The 18891-nt window shown below is 35.6% G+C and overlaps 1 protein-coding gene across 1 annotated transcript in view; it reads left to right on the top strand.

Annotated features, from left to right (window-relative positions):
- The window catches only part of OLFM3 (olfactomedin 3), a 196745-nt gene that overhangs the window by 108423 nt on the left and 69431 nt on the right, over positions 1-18891 (top strand). The gene's annotated exons all lie outside the window — the stretch shown is intronic.

Genomic DNA, 18891 nt, shown 5'->3' on the forward strand with positions numbered 1-18891 from the left:
AAGACTTTATGTTTCTATACATAATCTTTGAGCCAAAAAGTGTGATTCAATACTATAAAACAATCAATTTAAATTTGATTATTATTTATTCTTAATTTTAAAAGTATTTGGGCTTTTCTTTCATATTTCTTTCTCATGACTTTCATTTTTCTCCTCCCTTACCTCTCTTCTCTTCCCTGTCCCATTCCAAATCTCAGGGGGAAAAATAAACACAAAACCTTCCCATATTTATATGCAATCAGGGGAAAATAACTTCCCATTTTGTACACACACTCTCTTGTTCACATCCCCAATTCAGCGGCAGACCTCACTCTGAATATTCAAAAATTCAACTGAGGCTTTTATAATACCTTTTATATGAAAAGAATTGAGCGTTTAGACAAGGGCTCAACCTCTTCCTCTGTCTCTGATGTCTATATACATATTAAGGGAAACTGAGGTACTTCTTCAAATTATCCAAGAAAAAAAAAAAAAAGAACATTACTGACATACAGGCAGAGAAATATGAAAAAACAGATAACAAGTAAAGAGGGAAATTCCAAGGAGACCAGGAAAAATTAGATGTTGGGAGAAGTCTGGGGCTCCAGAAAGTCCAGAGATGAACCTAGAAAACAAAATATTTAAGAAGAAGCCAAGGAGAGTGCAGATTCCGCTAGATCATTGATGGTGCTGTGAATGAATGTTAATACATAAGCCTAGGCTTCTGCTTATTTGGTAAGGCTCTTGATGGTAGTGGTTCCAAAGATAGGGAGAAGCAATATAAACCAGGGGAAAAAAAGTGACAGCAAGAAGTAAGCCTAAATGGAACCTCTTCCCTTGCCCTTTTCTCTTTTGTTTCTTATTCTCAATATTATTAGTGTCATGAATGTATTAAATCCTGAATTGTCTCTCACACATTAATCTGTAACTCTAAAAGTACCCATTCTTAAGAATGCAGATATAATAAATATGTACAAATATATAAAAGTAACATACAATATATGTAATTGAACACAACTTCTAAATCACTGCACACTGTTATGGCCAAAAAAAAAAAAGGGTGGGGGGGGACAGGTATTTGTACTAAAACTGGTATTGGACCCAGGTGGAAAAGCCAAATAACTAGAACATGACTTTAAAAGGTGACATAACTGGACATTATCAAAAGTATTAAGGGTATTTCACCTTCCACATAGCAATGAGTGAGGAAGGGATTCTGAAATATAAAATAGGATATACTCCTCCTACCACTTAGATGTCAGGGAGCTTACATCACAGTGGAGTAAGGAACGGCTTGAAATTTTGTATGAGTACATTATTTTAACTGGCAGTAGAAATCCGGAAAGAATTTATATTCTTTTGACTTATATACATAGATTAAAAACAAAAAACAGTAAATACAGCAGGTAAACAGGTTTGATCCCAGCCAGACTCCTCTCAGGTTAAGGTGGAAACATGACCTTTTTTTTTTTTTAATTGAAATATAGGTTACATTTTCCTTCTATTTCTCTAGTATGCTAATGGCCCCTGGGGCAGTTACTGCAAAGTAGGGCTGACTGCTAGGAATAACCTTAGACTCACTTAATCCCCATGTCTTATTTATTCCTTATCTTCATTCAAGCAAGATCTATGGTAAATTAACCACTACCAAAAGCCTTAAACTAAAAATCTGTGACAGAAGACATTTTGACTAGGTTCTTTGAGAGGAACAGATATAAAAGGCAGAATAGTCAAAACAGGAGAGAAATGAGACTGGGAGCTTCTACTCTCTCATCTGTAGCTCCAACATGAGATTCTGACAGATGTCTATGTGACACATAAAGGGAGAGGCATGATAGGAATGGGGCAGTAGATAGAAATTTCTTAGTGTTAGTGGTCTTCCTGATCTCTTAACTTCCAGACTTTGCACTGACCAGTTACAGCTTCCACGGCTGTACCTAAAGTTACCTGGTTCCCCAGGAAATGCATGGGAATGGTGTACTTCAAGTTCTTGTCTAATTCATAGACAACTGGAATGCCAGTCAGTGCATTCAACTCCCACCCCCGCCCCATGATGGTTTTTTCAGAGAGATACTCAGATATTTGACAGTTTCCTGAAGACTTTTGTCATATCTATGATCACAGTATCCATATCACCTTCTTGATTTATGAACTATTTATCTAAAAGGGTAAGACCAGGCCTTAGTACCATTTAGGCTTTCACCAAAGGGCAGCTGATCTTCAGTGTGATCTATATAGGGATGATCCTCACTGGTGTCGCTGTAGAGAGGATAATTGGACTCCTTCATGGGAGGTTGGACTTTACAAAATCTCCAGCTATTTTCCTGGACTTCACCAGCCTTGACAGCTACCCCTTCTTTGTTGAGATTGGTCAGACCTTCATAAGGCTGCTCACTACTGGTAACGATAATTGGTCAATGTCACCTAGCACTGTCCAGAGGGCCTAGATTGCTGTCTCCTGCACAGAGATGCATCAGATGTGAAAGTCATAGCTGGACTCTCATACTTTACCTCCTTTTGCCCTTCCAGGTTCACATCAGTGTTGTCCCTGAAACTAAAGCAGTTTTCTAGGTTCCAGAAGCTTTCATGGTGCCAGATCAGTATACTCGTATAGGCAGCCATGGCTGTGGGATTGGGAGACAGCACTGACATAGACATGAATAGGAGTTTCACTGAAAGTTCGCATAGTATTTTTAGGGCTACCCTAATCCAGTATATACATGGACATAAAATATATGATTACATAACAATATCAGAACTGGTAGAGCTCCTCTACTCTTAAAAGAAAAAGCAATATATATGTACACCAATACTAAGAGTAGAAATAATTGTGCTACTTTTGTTGAGTCTAACATACATATATTTTTGGATATAACATTTCAGAAAATTGGATTATTTTACAGTCGATATTTGTTCAATATAGTTTTCTTCAAAAACATTATTAATCTTAATGTTGCATCTTATACTCAATGGTATCTTAAAATCAAGTATGTGTATATATAATAAATATTTCATATGACTAAATTTCTATGTACAGTACATAAAAACTAATGAAACTATATTATATGGATTGAATTTTCTTGAGGCTCACAACTAAAGTAATCAGTGAAGAAATTGTTAATAATCCCTTCATGTTTTCACCAGAAAGCTGGACATAATGTTAAATATTTAGGCAAGAGTACAGAAAAACAGGTGGGATTTCTGTGAGTAAAATGTCAGAATGTTTGCTGTATCAACCGCTCTTTTTATAATCCCAGACTATAGGGGATGGAGGACATCCCCTAAAATGGAGATTTTTCCATCTACTATGTACTATTTTCCTTACGGTAAGAATGTAATTTAGAAGAAACCTGATATTTAAGTAGTTTTCCTTCTTACAAATTCATGCTACCGCTGACTGTAAATATTTAAGAACTTTAGAAAATGCATTTCCCAAATGGGCCTTGTATCAGTTTTCTATAAATTAAGATTTTCAGAACATGGAATAGAAGGTATCTGGCTATTTGCTATTCAGAACTGCATTTATCAAAATGGCATTCAATTAATCCATAGCTAAATCTAGGCTTCTATATAAACCCTCTTTTCTTATGTGAATTAGTAATATCCCAGCCATGATGAAAGACAGGAGAAAGGGACTTTGGAACCAGAAAGGGACTTTGGAACCAGACTTTGCATCAAAAGGCAAAACAGCTCATTAAATCCAGGAAAGACATATAAAATATCTAACATATATCAAATGAAATCGTTTAGAAAGAGAAGATGAAATGATATAGAGCACAGCAATAAATAAAACATAGCAAAATAGCTAAAATACTGAGTTGAAAGATTATTATTTTAAGGAATAGTTTTTCATTTTGTAAAATACAGATACTATCAAAAATAGGAAGAAATATGAACAAATTCAGAAATTCACCATTCAAACTCTGTTGTACAGTCAGCAACACACATAAATAATACCATGAAAACTGATATTGGAAAGAAAATATAGTGATTAATAAACAAACCTTAAGGCATGTTTTTCGTGTTTTAGACAAAAATGGATTCTCATTAGTCCTTGAAAAAAGAATGGTACCTCAGTCCACCAGGATCCCATGACATCCTCTGATGAAGTTTTTATAGCTCTCCTTTAATTTTGTTAGAACCTCAAGGATAAAAAGATAATCCAGCTCATTCCAAATTACCCCTTCACATTTTTCTCCCTTGGTGACAGTCCTCAGAACTTTCATAATCATTGCTGGTCAATATGCCAACAAATATGATTAAACTATATTTATATATAGTTTATATACATAAATATATATGCAGCTCATATGATTTCTCTGAGGAACAATAATTGTTGATTAATAAAAGTTCACAATGAGGTTCATCTGAATGATGTTTGCATAACTGCTCTCTGCTAATGAAATTACACCTGATCCTAAAAGCACAAACAAATATGTATGGAGGCTAATTGTGAATCAGTTTTCAGGGATTCTGGTTACCTTTGTTTTCTAAAGTTCTATAGTAAGATTTTCTGCTACCATCGTGAGCTTGCTTCCTAGAACTCTCCTGCCATCGCTCAAAAGATCGACCCAGAAGATGCGTAGCTACTAAGGATGCTGGTAGCTCACAGGTAATGGCTTCTGGCATGAGCCCAGGTTGACACTAGAATCTTGCTTCTATTATTTCCATCCCTGCTGCTACCTAAAACCACCAATCTAAAGCCAGTGTTAGAGCGTCAGTGCTACAAATGGCACCATTATTCAATTGTAGTTGGTGCAGATACAAATTTATCAGATTTTGGCAGTCAATTTCTCTCTGCTATGATATTTTTAATGACCAACATACATGAATGCCTATGTGCTTTGTGGGCTCTCCATGGTAACTGTATAATCTGTTCCTCTGACACTGACAAGATCCACAGTGGAACAGTCTCGGCAAAGGTTAGCTCAGGTATGCTGTACCATCACAGCATACCAGCCAATACCCAGAAATGAAGCATATGACCATTGAACCAATAATTTGAATAAATGATCCTCCATATTATCCCTTTAATTAACAATATTGTCTAGGCCTCTCTTTCTAGGTAATATTATATTTTGTCTCTTTCTAAAGTATAAAATCTTATTTTGGGTCTCTCCAAAGATTTGTAAATTTCTAGAAGCTCACTCTCTTGAATTGAAATGGAAGCCTTAGTGTTCAGTTGTAGTTTCTCTGGGACATCCACTGAGGAAGACACTTAAATCTCACTATGCCTCCTGAGCATGCTCATGAGATCCTCTCAATTCCTGAGCTGCAACTAAAGTGATGTCACCTTGCCATACACATCCTAAACCAGTCATAACCATCAAACAGAGAAAACTTATCCAGCAAACTCTGAGAAAATCTGAACAGTCCTATGACTTCATGACAATGATATTAAAGTTACAACTAAGCTTTAATGAAAAATGTGTTGTATAAATAAAATCTGAAAAAAGATGTATTTCATTAAAAGTCTAAGTACTGAACTGCCATGTAACCAACAAAGCTATCTTAAAATACTTAAACTAAGATCATGTTTTAGTAAGATTATCATACATACAACAATTTTGGGGGTAATTTAATTAAAAACAGGTTGATATTAAAAGTAGCACTGAAAACTACAAGCCCAGAATAAGTTTCACCTATTTATCTTTTTCTCATCCTTCTCATATTTCAAAATGATTATTCAACATTTTCTCACAAACATTAAAATATACAAAGGTAACATTTGATCATGTTTTTTGTTTTATTTATTAATGCCATTTTAGAAATACAGCTCTTTGCAAAACTAGTTTTTAAGATGTAATAATGGCATCAATAAAATCTGAACATCTTTAACCAGAACAAAATACATGTTCAGTATTCTGATCTCCACCTTATAAAACAGAGGTCAAGGTACCCTAACCAGAGTCAGGAAGTCTGTCAGGACTGAGGTGGAAGATGGATGAAAAGAGAATGATTTAGTTTTTCCATACAGAGTTCTGCTGGTGCCACTCTTGTGGGTTTATCTTAAACAAATGGGGGTTGACATTTTAAGGTTCTGGCTCAACTCTAGACTGCTTCAAATTATCAACAAATGAAAAATAACCATGGCTTGTGCCATTACTTGTCAAATATTGTGATTATCTGCATATTTAATAACTATTCTTTGCATGCTACTTTATTTTTCACAAAGAACCATCACGTGTAAGCTCATTTGTTCTTCAAAATGGCTCAATGAAGGATCCATTTACCAACGATTATGTTTCAGATGTCACGTAAACAGTTTCTTGAGAAACAAAAATTTTAACCCAAATCTCACACATCAGAGGGTGGCAGAACTAGATATAAGATCCAGATATGGCAACTTCATCCCATGTTCATCCCACTATAGGACACTACCTCTCACAAGGCAATTTAAAATCAATTATGTGATGCAATGATTTGTTACAGCCTATGCTGAAACCCTTAGACAAACCATGCAGTCGCCTAAAAAATTTGATATACAGAATTAAGGTAGAATGATTATTATGAAAAAAAATGAAAACCTGAAATATAGAAAAGCTTAATAAACTAGATGAATGGCAATACGCAATTTGGAATTTTCACATTAAAATTCTCTCTCACTTTGGACTGGCTTAAACTCATTTTTATCTTAAAACAAACAAAACAACAGAGCCAGAGCTATTTAACTGACTACCCTAAATTTCTGAAGCTAACGTTTATTTTTTAGCCACTCTTCCTCCCAGAGGATATAGAAATACTTTAAAAACGATAAGTTTGTAAAAGCGTTTGAGAGGGTATACCATTATGTAGTGGTCCAGCACCTATCATTTCTCTGTGTTCACTGTCCAGGTGCCTTTGGAGTTGCTATATGGAGGAGGGAGTCTGAGAAGGCATCCAACACTTGGTGCCACTCCCTTCTGGCATATGCCAGTTTCTTCTAACATGCTTTGCACTCTGAGGCTCCTCAGAGTAGGTGGCTTCCACTATAGGAAGAGAGTTGGGGAAAGATATTCATGAAATGAATATTTATGAACAATCCCAATCTTCATTTTAAGTGTAAGGGAAAAATACATTTTAAACAGAGAGAACCTTAGGAATTGCTGATCTAAGTCTCCATCTTTTAAATATTTACAACCTCCTTGTGTTACCTCTGAAAGCCTTTAATCTGAAGTACAGTAAATAAATTAGGAGAGCAACACTGAATCTACCAGAGAACTCTGATAAATTCTCTTTAGCATGAGCAAACCAGTCATTTATGTAAGTAGTTTCCTCATTTTTGAGCAAATTGTTTTTCAAGCAAAGTTAAATTGTTTTGTTATTCAACTAAAATCTAGTTTGTGACACTCACTTAAATGATGCTGTTGAAGTCTTTCCTTGTAGTTATTTAAAAATTGACAAGGCCATTTTCACAAGATTATTGGAAGTTAGGTATAAGCATTGATGATATTTTCCAATTCCCTTCCATGCAAACATTTTTGGGGGTCTTGTTAAATGGGGACATTTAACAAGATGGGGACAAATGGTCTAATGACAGAAAAAAAACAGCATATTTGAAATAATACTGTTTTATAAAATTCAGTATAGGGATTATAAATTGCCACTTCTTGTATGCGATTTACGTTTGCTCATTTAAATCTTCCTGTGTCCTAGAATATGTACTTCAAATTTTTAGATTAATAGAATTTATTTTATAGAACAGTTTTAGGTTTACAGAAAAACTGAGCAGAAAGTAGACTGTTACCAAATACAACTTCCCAGCACACACACCTGCACAATTTCCCTTATTATTAACATCTTGTAATAACGCATGCAATGAACTATATTGTGTGCCCCTCGAATTTCATGTTGAATCCCTAAACCTCAATGTGATGGTATTTGGAGATGGGGCCTTTGGGAGATAAGTAGGTTTAGATGAGGTCATGAGGGGTGGGACTCTCATGATGGCATTACTGCCCTCAGAAGAGGAGGAAGAGGTACCAGAACTTTCTCTGCCATGTCAGGACCCAGTGAAAAGGCAGTCATCTGCAAGTCAGGAGAGCTCTCACCAGAACCTGACTATGATGGCACCCTGATCTCTGACTTACAGCTTCCAGAGCTGTGAGAAAATAAATCTCTGACACCAAGACACCCAGTATTTTGTTATGGCAGCCCAAGCTAATACAATGCGGTACATTTGTTAGAATTGATGAACTAATATTGATAATTATTAACTGAAGTCCAGAGTTTCCATTATGGTTCACTATTTGTGTTGTACATCCTATGGGTTTTGACAAATTATAATGACGTGTCCACCATTACAATATCATACAGATTAGCTTCACTATCCTTAATCAATATGTATTTAAATTACTTTTTCAGATTGCTTACGAACTGACATCTTAGTACTTTCCCTCTCAATCTAAGGGAGATTACCTATTTAAAAATTCTGGTGTATACAGAGTCATTCCATTTTTCTTCATTAATACGAGATTTAATTACTTTGTTTCATAAACCAGTTTCTTTAAATGGACTTAATCAAGAAGTATGAGGTCAGAAATAATTCTACTTAATGAAATTGTTAGTCATGAGGGGATTCACAGTCATTGTGACTCAGAAAGTCTAATCCACAAATAAAAGAAGTTGGGATTTAAAGCTCTGCAATGACTTTCAGTATAATGTCTACTAATTACTTAAATCGGCTTGGAAGATTTTATAGGCTGGCCAGACATTTAGAAACTGTATAGGCAGCTGGGGAGGTAAGACCAGATTCCTGTCCCTTTCTCTTAAAGTCAGATTTTGGGAAAATCTGCCTTTTCCTCCCTTTCCTACCTCATACAGTATCACAATGCAGTTAGAACAACAATTCTAACACTGGGGATGGAATACTACCAGTTGTACTGTGTGACCCTGGGTGAAGTATTTAATATTGCAGAGCCTCAAATTCCTTATTTGTAAAAGATCATAATGGTACTTGCCTCAATTTCTGCAATAATTAAATTACTTAGTATATATCAAAATTCCGAATACAGTCCCTGACGCTCAATGAATATTTGTCACTGTTGTTGTCATAATCATTATTATTATATTATTAGAATTATTATACAGTAGAGATCCAAGAAAGAAATTAACCATAGCAACAGCTACCTGCAATACAGGCAAAAATGATCAAGAGTTGTATCAGACCTTCTATTTCAGATATGATAGCGTTAGCTCTACAGCCAACATAATATAGCATATAAGGAGTGGAGACAGCATTAAATTCAAGAAGTACTGATTGAAATTTCTCCTGGCTTCCTTCTGACATGTGTCTAGTCTGACATGTGTCTATTTACTAACAGTAATAGTTCAAAATATAATGTCTTTGAAAACTACATGGTCAACAGGCAGAAGAGTAGTCATTTTCCAGAACAACCATCGATAGTAAAAATATATTGAAAAGAATTCCAATTTTTTTTCCAATTTATAGAATTAGAGGATTACAAAGGTATGGTGATTATCCCTGCTCTCAGGACAGCCGACACATACTGATCCATGTAGGTAAGAGGAAGAAATGAAAAACTAAAGATTGGAGACGGCATATTATATTTCAAAAGTCAAGATACTTTCTCTTTGCTAGATCATGAATTTGGAGACAACTTATCTTAATAAATAAATGTAAATTATTCAGGAATAATAAAAATAATATTTAATATTACAGGTGTTTAACTTGTCTGCCAAAATTAAAATGCTGAACAAGTATTTTATCATTTAACCCAGTCACTCTCTGAGTACCATTATTTTCTCCATTCTACATTAAAGAAAACTGAAAAAGATCTACTAGTAACTTAACTAAGCTAGTAAATGGTGAAAACAGAATTTTAGCCAAGGATATCTGGTTACAAAGGTCCTGCATTCAACTATTCTTTAATACTAGGAAAGAAAAATACATTAGGAATCAGAAGAATTAATTTTAATATGAAGGTCTTGTACATACTTGTCATAACCATGGAAAAGTTGCAACCCTTCCAAAATACTTTTTTTCTTTAAAGTGGGGTCCTACTCTGAGTTAGTCTGAGGCTAGAATGAGAGGACTTTGAAACCTGCAAGAGAAAATATTAGGTACTAGCACATTATTTTTTTTTAACCAAGGGACCCCCTGTGGTTATGTAGAACTTCTCCTGGTTATGTAGAACTTCTCCTGCTTTCTTTCTGGGCTAGTCTGAGATGTATCTATTTTTTAAAGTATAACAGGCTTGGAAATTATTTTGATTTGCATCTGTGCACATGTACACTGTGTGTGTGTGTACACAGTTACCTACAGAAATTAATTCTTTTGAACATTTAAATAGATAAAAAGCTAGGAAAGTTTCCAATTTGATATTCATCATTAAAATATCCTGTTGTGGTAACGGACAGAACTTACACAAATGATTTATATGATTATAATATTTGTATTTTTTGTTATTTTTAATATATAAGCTTGTATTTTTATTAGCCTATCATTTTACAAGCCTGAACTTGATATATCAAAGACAATTTTCCCCATAGAAAATAAATTGTGATGTATAAAACAGCAGAAATTCAACGTTAAGTCACTTCAGGGATTTTCTTGAGGCTAATACTTCCACCTCTGGCCCTCATAAACGAATACACATTCGCAGAAGAGCAACTGAAGGGGAGCTTGCAGAAAATGCAAGAGGACACCAGACACTCTTCTTCTCCTCATATTTGTGTTATCACACTTGTATTATTCAGTCCTACTTTAAATTTATTCATACTGAAAGAATTCTATTTTACTGATATTCTGATAGACTTAACCTTGTTTTGGTTTGTGAAAATCTACAAACTTTCCAGTATTCACTGAAGCATAGTTTTCAGCTAGCAGCTTTTGAGTGTCCTATGACCATGTAACCCATACACTCATTCAGCTGTAGCACCTATAGCTCCGTGGTAATTAAAATTAGCCTTTCTGGAAAAAAAAATGATTCTGAAAATCACTGTTTTCCATATTTTCTGAAATTTATTTTTCACAATGTACCCATTAAGATATAGAGTGAGAGATAATTAACAATAGAGTTGATACAAAAGCAAAAATGATATAACAGGCTTTTGAATTTTAAAAGTTACCAAAATGTTAATCATAATTACAAAAATAAATAAGATATAACATTTATCTTATTACAAAACAATAAGATATAATATTTTTTATCCCTAGTCCATGCTGCCTAGCTTCTTGATGCCCAGTTGAGATTTCATTAGGAATAATTATCATTCATCATCATTTAACTTGGAAAGTCTAACTTCTAAGGAAAGTGAGATTAAACTAGAACAAGTGAGATCTTTCCAGGGAAGAGAGATAAATAGCTAGTGTCTGCAGACACTATTTTTAAAAGGTGAAAATCTATAATTTTCATTTTTAAAAACAAGTCTACTCTAAGGAAAAGTATCGCACTTACTTCAAGCAGTCATCTACTTATTACAGCTGAATGAACTACAGGGTAAGAAATTTGGTTGAAAAACTTCAAATTTCAGAATCACTCAAAACTATTTATCAAAAGAATATTCCCACATATAATTTAACTTCATCTGACTTTCCCCTTGAGTCCCTTCTTCTGCAAAAAGGACTTGACATTGTTGTTTACATTCTGATCTCCCACTTGCTCCTCAATCTGCACACTTCAGATGACTGGCTCTACTAATCCACTGAAGGCAATCAAACTAAAGTAATGAGTGGCTTCTATACTGTATGATGGCATAACCATTTTTCTACTCCATTTCCCTGCAACATGTGACACTGTTGATCCAACAGGTGACTCTCTCCATGGCACACAGGACAAAACTCTCTCCTATTCCTCTTTTAACCTTTCACAACATTGCTTCTATTGACATTGACACCCTATTTTCTTTGCTTATCTCTAAAGATATGCTATCTCAGAGTTCTGTCCATAATCTTCTTTTTTGTTTTCATTCTGTATGTTCTGTCTTGGTAGTATTCATCCATTCCTGTGAGTGACAGTGATCAAATCTGAATCTCCTGATCCAACAAATTCCCAAATCTCCCATTCATATTTCTGCTTAGAAAACATTTCCACTTGGATGTCCCACTGGTATTTTATTCATAAGTGGCACGTTCCAAGCTGCATGCATTTCCCTCTGCCCAAATCTATGCCTCATCTTCATTTCCCTCTCTCCAGTAAGGGGTTCCACCTAACTCTTTTCTCCACTCCAATCAGCCCTAAATAACTTTTTTTTTTTAACATCTTTATTGGAGTATAATTGCTTTACAATGGTGTGTTACTTTCTGCTTTATAACAAAGTGAATCAGTTATACATATACATATGCCCCCATATCTCTTCCCTCTTGTGTCTCCCTCCCTCCCACCCTCCTTATCCCACCCCTCTAGGTGGTCACAAACCACCTAGCTGATCTCCCTGTGCCATGCGGCTGCTTCCCACTAGCTATCCACCCTACGTTTGGTAGTGTATACATGTCCATGCCACTCTCTCACTTCGTCACAGCTTACCCTTCCCCCTCCCCATATCCTCAAGTCCATGCTCTAGTAGGCCTGTGTCTTTATTCCCATCCTACCCCTAGGTACTTCATGACCTTTTTTTTTTTTCTTAGATTCCATATATATGTGTTAGCATACGGTATTTGTTTTTCTCCTTCTGACTTCACTCTGTATGACAGACTCCAGGTCCAACCACCTCACTACAAATAACTCAATTTCATTTCTCCTAAATAACTTTTTTTTTTTGCGGTACATGGGCCTCTCACTGTTGTGGCCTCTCCTGTTGCGAAGCACAGGCTCTGGACGCGCAGGCTCAGCAGCCATGGCTCACGGGCTCAGCCGCTCCACGGCATGTGGCATGTGGGATCTTCCCGGATCGGGACACGAACCCGTGTCCCCCGCATCAGCAGGCAGGTGGACTCTCAACAACTGGGCCACCAGGGAAGCCCCTAAATAACTTTTTAGTATATCATTTCTCTTCAGTCCTTTTCAAACCTTAAAAAAAAAAAAAAAAAAAACTTTTCCTGAACTCTTGCCATGGTCACCTAACCAGTCATCCTACCAAATCCACTCTCCATTCATTCACTAAAGTTCTCTGACTAAAACAAACTGTCAAAATCCAGAAACTATCAAAAATCAAACCAGATTAATTAAAAAAAACAGATTAGTAAGAATTTATTGAGCACAGAAGCACAGTTCATGAACTGGGAGTCTTCAAACCAGCAGTGGAATGAAGCTCAGAGGCCTGTCATAATAGGACAACTTAACATAGTGAAGATGCAGAGGCCGTTTATTCTTTACCAACATTGGTTATAGCACTGGAGTTTCTCCAAATGACAGGGGACTGGGTAAAAGTGGTTATCTTATGCCATTTTTGGAAGACAATTTAGGTTTTATTTGTGATTTTCAGAGGCATTTACAAAAAATGACCCAAGTTTCACTTGCATTGCAGGATAAGCTAAATTAGGTTTCCTTATGTGGTTTAACTGGCTTTATCTGCTCAGGGAATTTTCAGATCTGGTCTCTATTTTGTATTTTATTTTAACAACAACAACAAAAATACCCAAATACATCTAATCGTACCACTACCTTGCTACAAACCTTTGCTACCTCTCTGTTGTCAATAGTATTGATTCAGACCTCCTCAGGATGGCCTACAAGTTTTTCCATCTCTTTCAACTTCTCCCAACTCATCTCTAATCTTCACCTCTCTATAATTCAACAACACAGAACTTCTCAACTCCTCCAAGTACCCCAGGCTCTCCTTTGTACTTCTGATTTTACTCCTGTGAAATGCTACCCAGAAAGCCACCCATTGTTTAAACACCAGCTTATTCATCATCTCTCATGTGTTTCATAACTCTTCAACTCAAAGTAAGTAGCTCCCCTTTTGATTCCATAGAAATAATTCATTCTTCTATGGCAACATTTATCACATTATGTTATGCACACATTCACCTCACTTCTCTGTGTGCTACTTAAGTTCTAACACATAGCTGAAATGTATTTTTTATCATTTTAACATAAATTCTACGTTCAATGTACACATTTTGATGTACATTTAATATGTATCAATGCATATTCATGTACATTCTATTTTCAATTTATTATAATCAATTTAACATTTTAATACAACTTAGAATGATTATAAATATGCATTTGTTTTCTTTTTGTTGCTCCTGAGTAACATATCTATGGAGATGTTTATTGTTAAATCAAAACGCCCCAAACTTTTCAGCTATTTTAGGTGTCTATTTTAGGATTTGTGTTATTGATAGTCTGTTTGACTATCAACTCTTGCTGCTAAATGGTGCATCCTTCTGCAGAAGATTCCAACCAAATCCATTCACTTTTCTTACATCCGATTTACTAATTGGTAAGCTAGAACACCAGCAAACTAACCTTATAGTTCTGTATACAGTTAAAGCGGATGATGACCTGAGGGCTTTCTTATGAAGGGAAGTGTTTGCACTTTATGCATAGACTATTTTTTCTCTCTATCGATCTAAACACAAATTAATGTGACTTTCTTTATTCACTTTGAGTGTCTAGTTAAGTGACAATAAAATAAGTAATATGGTACTAAAATATGTTCATTCACATATCAAAATAAAAGCACCAATTAACTTCCATCAGGTACTTCCATCAGGTACTATACCTTCTTGGGATTAAAATGGTGAAAAGCCCTTGAAAAGTTTGGTGGGGTAACAAACACAGAGATAAGCAATTATAAAATAATGTGACTATACCCTAACCAGGTAGTATGAGAGCCATAAAATCAAATCAAGAATCAGTTCTTCTCTTTGAGGCTATAGGAAGAAGTAGTGGATGCTTTGTTAGAAATACCTGGGAAATTTTTTATATTACACATTCTAGTGCTCATTCCAACAACATTTGTGGGAAGGAAAGCCCCTATCATACAAATCCTTAAAAAAAAAAAAAAAAACTCCCTAGGTAATTCTGAGTCTTTCTACCTCTACCCCCACTGGGAACCACTGCAAGAAAATATCTCTCTGACCTCCCCTAAGTTGGCTGAACGGCAGAGTTGAGAAAACCTTCAGACAGAAAACAAACTTTGAGTTAAATTTTTATGGGTAAGAAGTCCATTAACATTCTAGAAGAAGGAAATAGTATCTAAGGACACAGAGGAACCAGAAACTTAGTAATTGGGGAGTCTTATACTGTGATGTGTGAGGACAAAGTAGAACAAGCAGTTGGAAAGCTAGGCAGGGACTACATATACTTTATGAAAAACTGGAAATCCCACACTTGTATGATGAGGCAACTGTGCTGTCTGCAGCCAAGTCAAGCAGGGATAATTTCACATTCGCTACTCTCAGTGATACCAGTGAGGGAAAATGAGGTCATTGTTGTGCACTATAGCTGAAACTCTGTGTCAGGGAAGATTGTTAGGGGCAAAGGTGAGCACAATGTTGTTGATGAATTATAGAGGAGTTTTAAAACAGTGAGCAACATTCCTGGAGCTACTGATATCTCAGAGATCTTTTAAATGTCCAGGTACAAAGACATAATATCCACATTATGTGGGAAAGGTAAAGCAATTGTTTTTTTAATTGACCAAATAAAATTTCACAATTATTCACTGACTACATGCTATTTCTTGGGAATCTTAACATTGGTAACAGCTAATATTTTTAATATTAATATATTTTAGACACTACACTAAGCATTTTAGCTGGTCAATTATGCCATGATAATCCTCACAATAACTTTATCAGCTAAGTAGTAGTATTTATTCCTGATATAAAGATAAGGTAACTGAGGTTATCCGTAAGTTAAATAACTTCCTTAGAGTACAGAACTGCTTAGGCAACAGAACCAGAATTCACACCCAGGTCTGGCTAAATCTAGACTACAAGCTCTTTATCATTGAGTTGTATTAACATGGTGGGATAAATAATTATGGACCTCATTCTTCTTCAAGAAACAGAATACTGCCTAACATGAAAACAACCAGGTTGAGGAATAACATTCTAGTCTAGATTCTCTTTATAAGCACTGTGCGGCCTCCAGGGTGTAAAACTCCTTCAGTAGCACTCTTCATGGATATTAAGAACATTGCCACCTTTGCAATATAGAAATGGCAGTGTATCATTTTTAGGTCAGTGCTCAAGTTATGATAGCAAAAACGTCTTAGTTGTAGAAGATCACAAAGAATAAAATTACCAGTAACTATAATCTCCAGACTTGGAGAACCAGAGGTTTGAATTTTTTTTTTCTGCCTCCTTGCTGTGTGACAGTGTTTTTAACCTCTATGGGCCTCCAGTTGTTCATTATTAAAACAGGTTTAGCAATACAAACAAATCACAAAAGACTGTTGTGAAGTATTAGTAACACAACTGCTAGTAGGGGCTTGTAAATGAAAGTACTGCTTTCAAAGCATTGTCACACCATTGTCCCATGACTGCACGAAGGGCAAACCAAAAAGTCACGACTGTTCATGTAAGCAAAGAGCCAAGTGCTTGAATTTTAAAGAATGGCATTGTCCTCTAGCATCATCAAAATGTAATATTCTTCCTTGGTTCCTCTCGGGCACAGCGCATAGTAAAACCAAATAAATATTTTAAATCACACACATATATAAGACTTAAAATTAGCGAAGCCATATTCCAGTACTGTGCTTTGCTTATTATTTATAAAAAATTACTTCAAATATTTGACTAAATAAATGATCATTACATGTTGCATTTCAATGATTACCTAACTTGCAAAATTTTTATGTAGAATGCATATATAAAAACATTAATATGGATAGATGAATGTTTATTTGCATAATTTACATTAAATACTATTAAATGCTCTTTAATTTCCCACATTCTTTTATAGCTATTTTTAAAATTAACATTAACCAGATTTCAAAATGCAGATTGCACTCCTAATATACTATAACATTTAACAAAGTACTTATGATTTTATGAAGTCAAGCATTTAGATTAAGGCACTAATCTGTAAGCTAAGAGGTGGCGTTACATATTTTTAAAATTTTATTATCTATTGATTCAACATGTAAATTACTGTAATTGAACAATGATATTGAAAGTATTTAATTTTGGTAAAATAAATAATATATAGTCAAAGAAGTTTTATTCAATTTAAGTCCAGCACAAAAATACATTTTAACGAAAATCAGTAATTCTATTGACTGAGACAAGAGTACTGAGCTTCTACTTCCAAAACAGCAATTACATTTTTAAAGTAGAAATAATTGTATCTTATTTATATTTACCAAACATAAATAGTGTTTCCTTAAATATACTTGGCTGGTAAAACAGTTTTCTGAGAATTAGACAATTTATTTCATCTGGCTATATTTTAAATATACAAATGAATGGTTGTTAGTGCTCTACATATTGATAGATTCCTTCTGTTGATGAAATACAATGGCTGTTTTCTCTTTCCCGTGCATTTAGAAATGCAAGCAGCTTTGTTACACATAATGACAAATCATTGGACTAGCTTTCTCTTTGAGAAAGATTCTAACCAAATACATAAACATTGAACCAACTAAAAGTATTGTGTAAATTCTTAGAGACTTTAATAAAAACCCTTCATTTTCTTTTTAAAAGCAAATCTAGTAAAGTAAATGTTTGAGTTTCATGTTTTGACCTAGTAGTCCTTGAACTTGCCAACTCTGAGTCAATGTGAGCATTACCAGCCCTGGACTGATGGCACCACAGCCAGCGTCTTCCAGGATTTGTCCAGGCTGTGATTTTATGGGGCTGTTAGATACACTGGGATAAAGTCTAATGATTTTAGAGTAGGAAGTTGTTATATGGCACAAAAGATTCCTGAATGACCTGCCACTGATCTGAAAGAATTAAGGAGCCTTTACCTTCTATACTAATATCCTCCCACATGTAGAATAATGTTACATACTTGGAGAACTTACCAGAATAGAAAATAACATTAAAAAACATTATAAAAGAAGAACCAAAGACCTAGAAGTCTGCAGTATAAAGTGAATTCCACTTTGGGCTTGTGCTAATAAATAGACTGCTTTTGCAGATATAAAGACTGAAAAGGCATAGCCTTATTGGAGAGTAAGGGTGACTTTGAAAGTAAACTCGCAGGATCAAAAATGTCATTCTGTGCTCCCATGACAGAGTCTTTCTAAATCTAACTAGTCTTTCTAACTTCCTCTTAAGGATTGGCCAAGATTGTTTCAACCAGAGACATTGCTGAGAAATCAGCCTGGTCGAGAAGGCTCCATTGTGTTTAGAACTGGAATAGAAAAGACAGAATAAACAAGAAAGCACACAGAAAGTTCATGGAGCAAACACCTGAGGAAAGCCAAAGTGAATTCCACATATGGAGGGGACAGAGATAATTATCAACTTTGGGGCCTGAGACAAGAAATTAAAGCCAAGGAGTAAAGATAAAGCAAAAACCATATTGGATAAGACTGAGTGGAATGGGATAGAGGCCACTGACGTGGGACAGAAATGTGGGAATCCTGAGAATTTGTTTTTATGGGTCAGCCTCTGTGTGTAGTGGTACTGAGGTGGCTTACAATTCCTGAGAGGGAAAAGTGTCATCTATTCAGCCATTAGATTTTCACATTTAGGGAGGCATATTGGCACTGATGTTGAGGATGACCCCAAATGTCTGTGTTAGAAGAGGCACAGGCACTGAGTTGGGTGAGGGTTAGAGGACCCCAGCCCCACAAAACCCTTCAAACCATACTGTCCCTCCACCAGTTCTGGCTGGGAAAGTCCTGAACACCCTGCAAATAAAATGCAAAATATGCATTCCTTAAGAAAACATCATGTTTCCAAAATCATGCATTAAAAACAAGAAGGGTCGGGCTTCCCTGGTGGCGCAGTGGTTGAGAGTCCACCTGCCGATGCAGGGGACACGGGTTCGTACCCCGGTCTGGGAAGATCCTACATGCTGCGGAGTGGCTGGGCCCGTGAGCCATGGCCGCTGAGCCTGCGCG

This window comes from Monodon monoceros, unplaced genomic scaffold (genome assembly GCF_005190385.1).
Source record: "Monodon monoceros isolate NGI ecotype Baffin Bay Population unplaced genomic scaffold, NGI_Narwhal_1 Super_Scaffold_18, whole genome shotgun sequence".
Classification (NCBI taxonomy): domain Eukaryota; kingdom Metazoa; phylum Chordata; class Mammalia; order Artiodactyla; family Monodontidae; genus Monodon; species Monodon monoceros.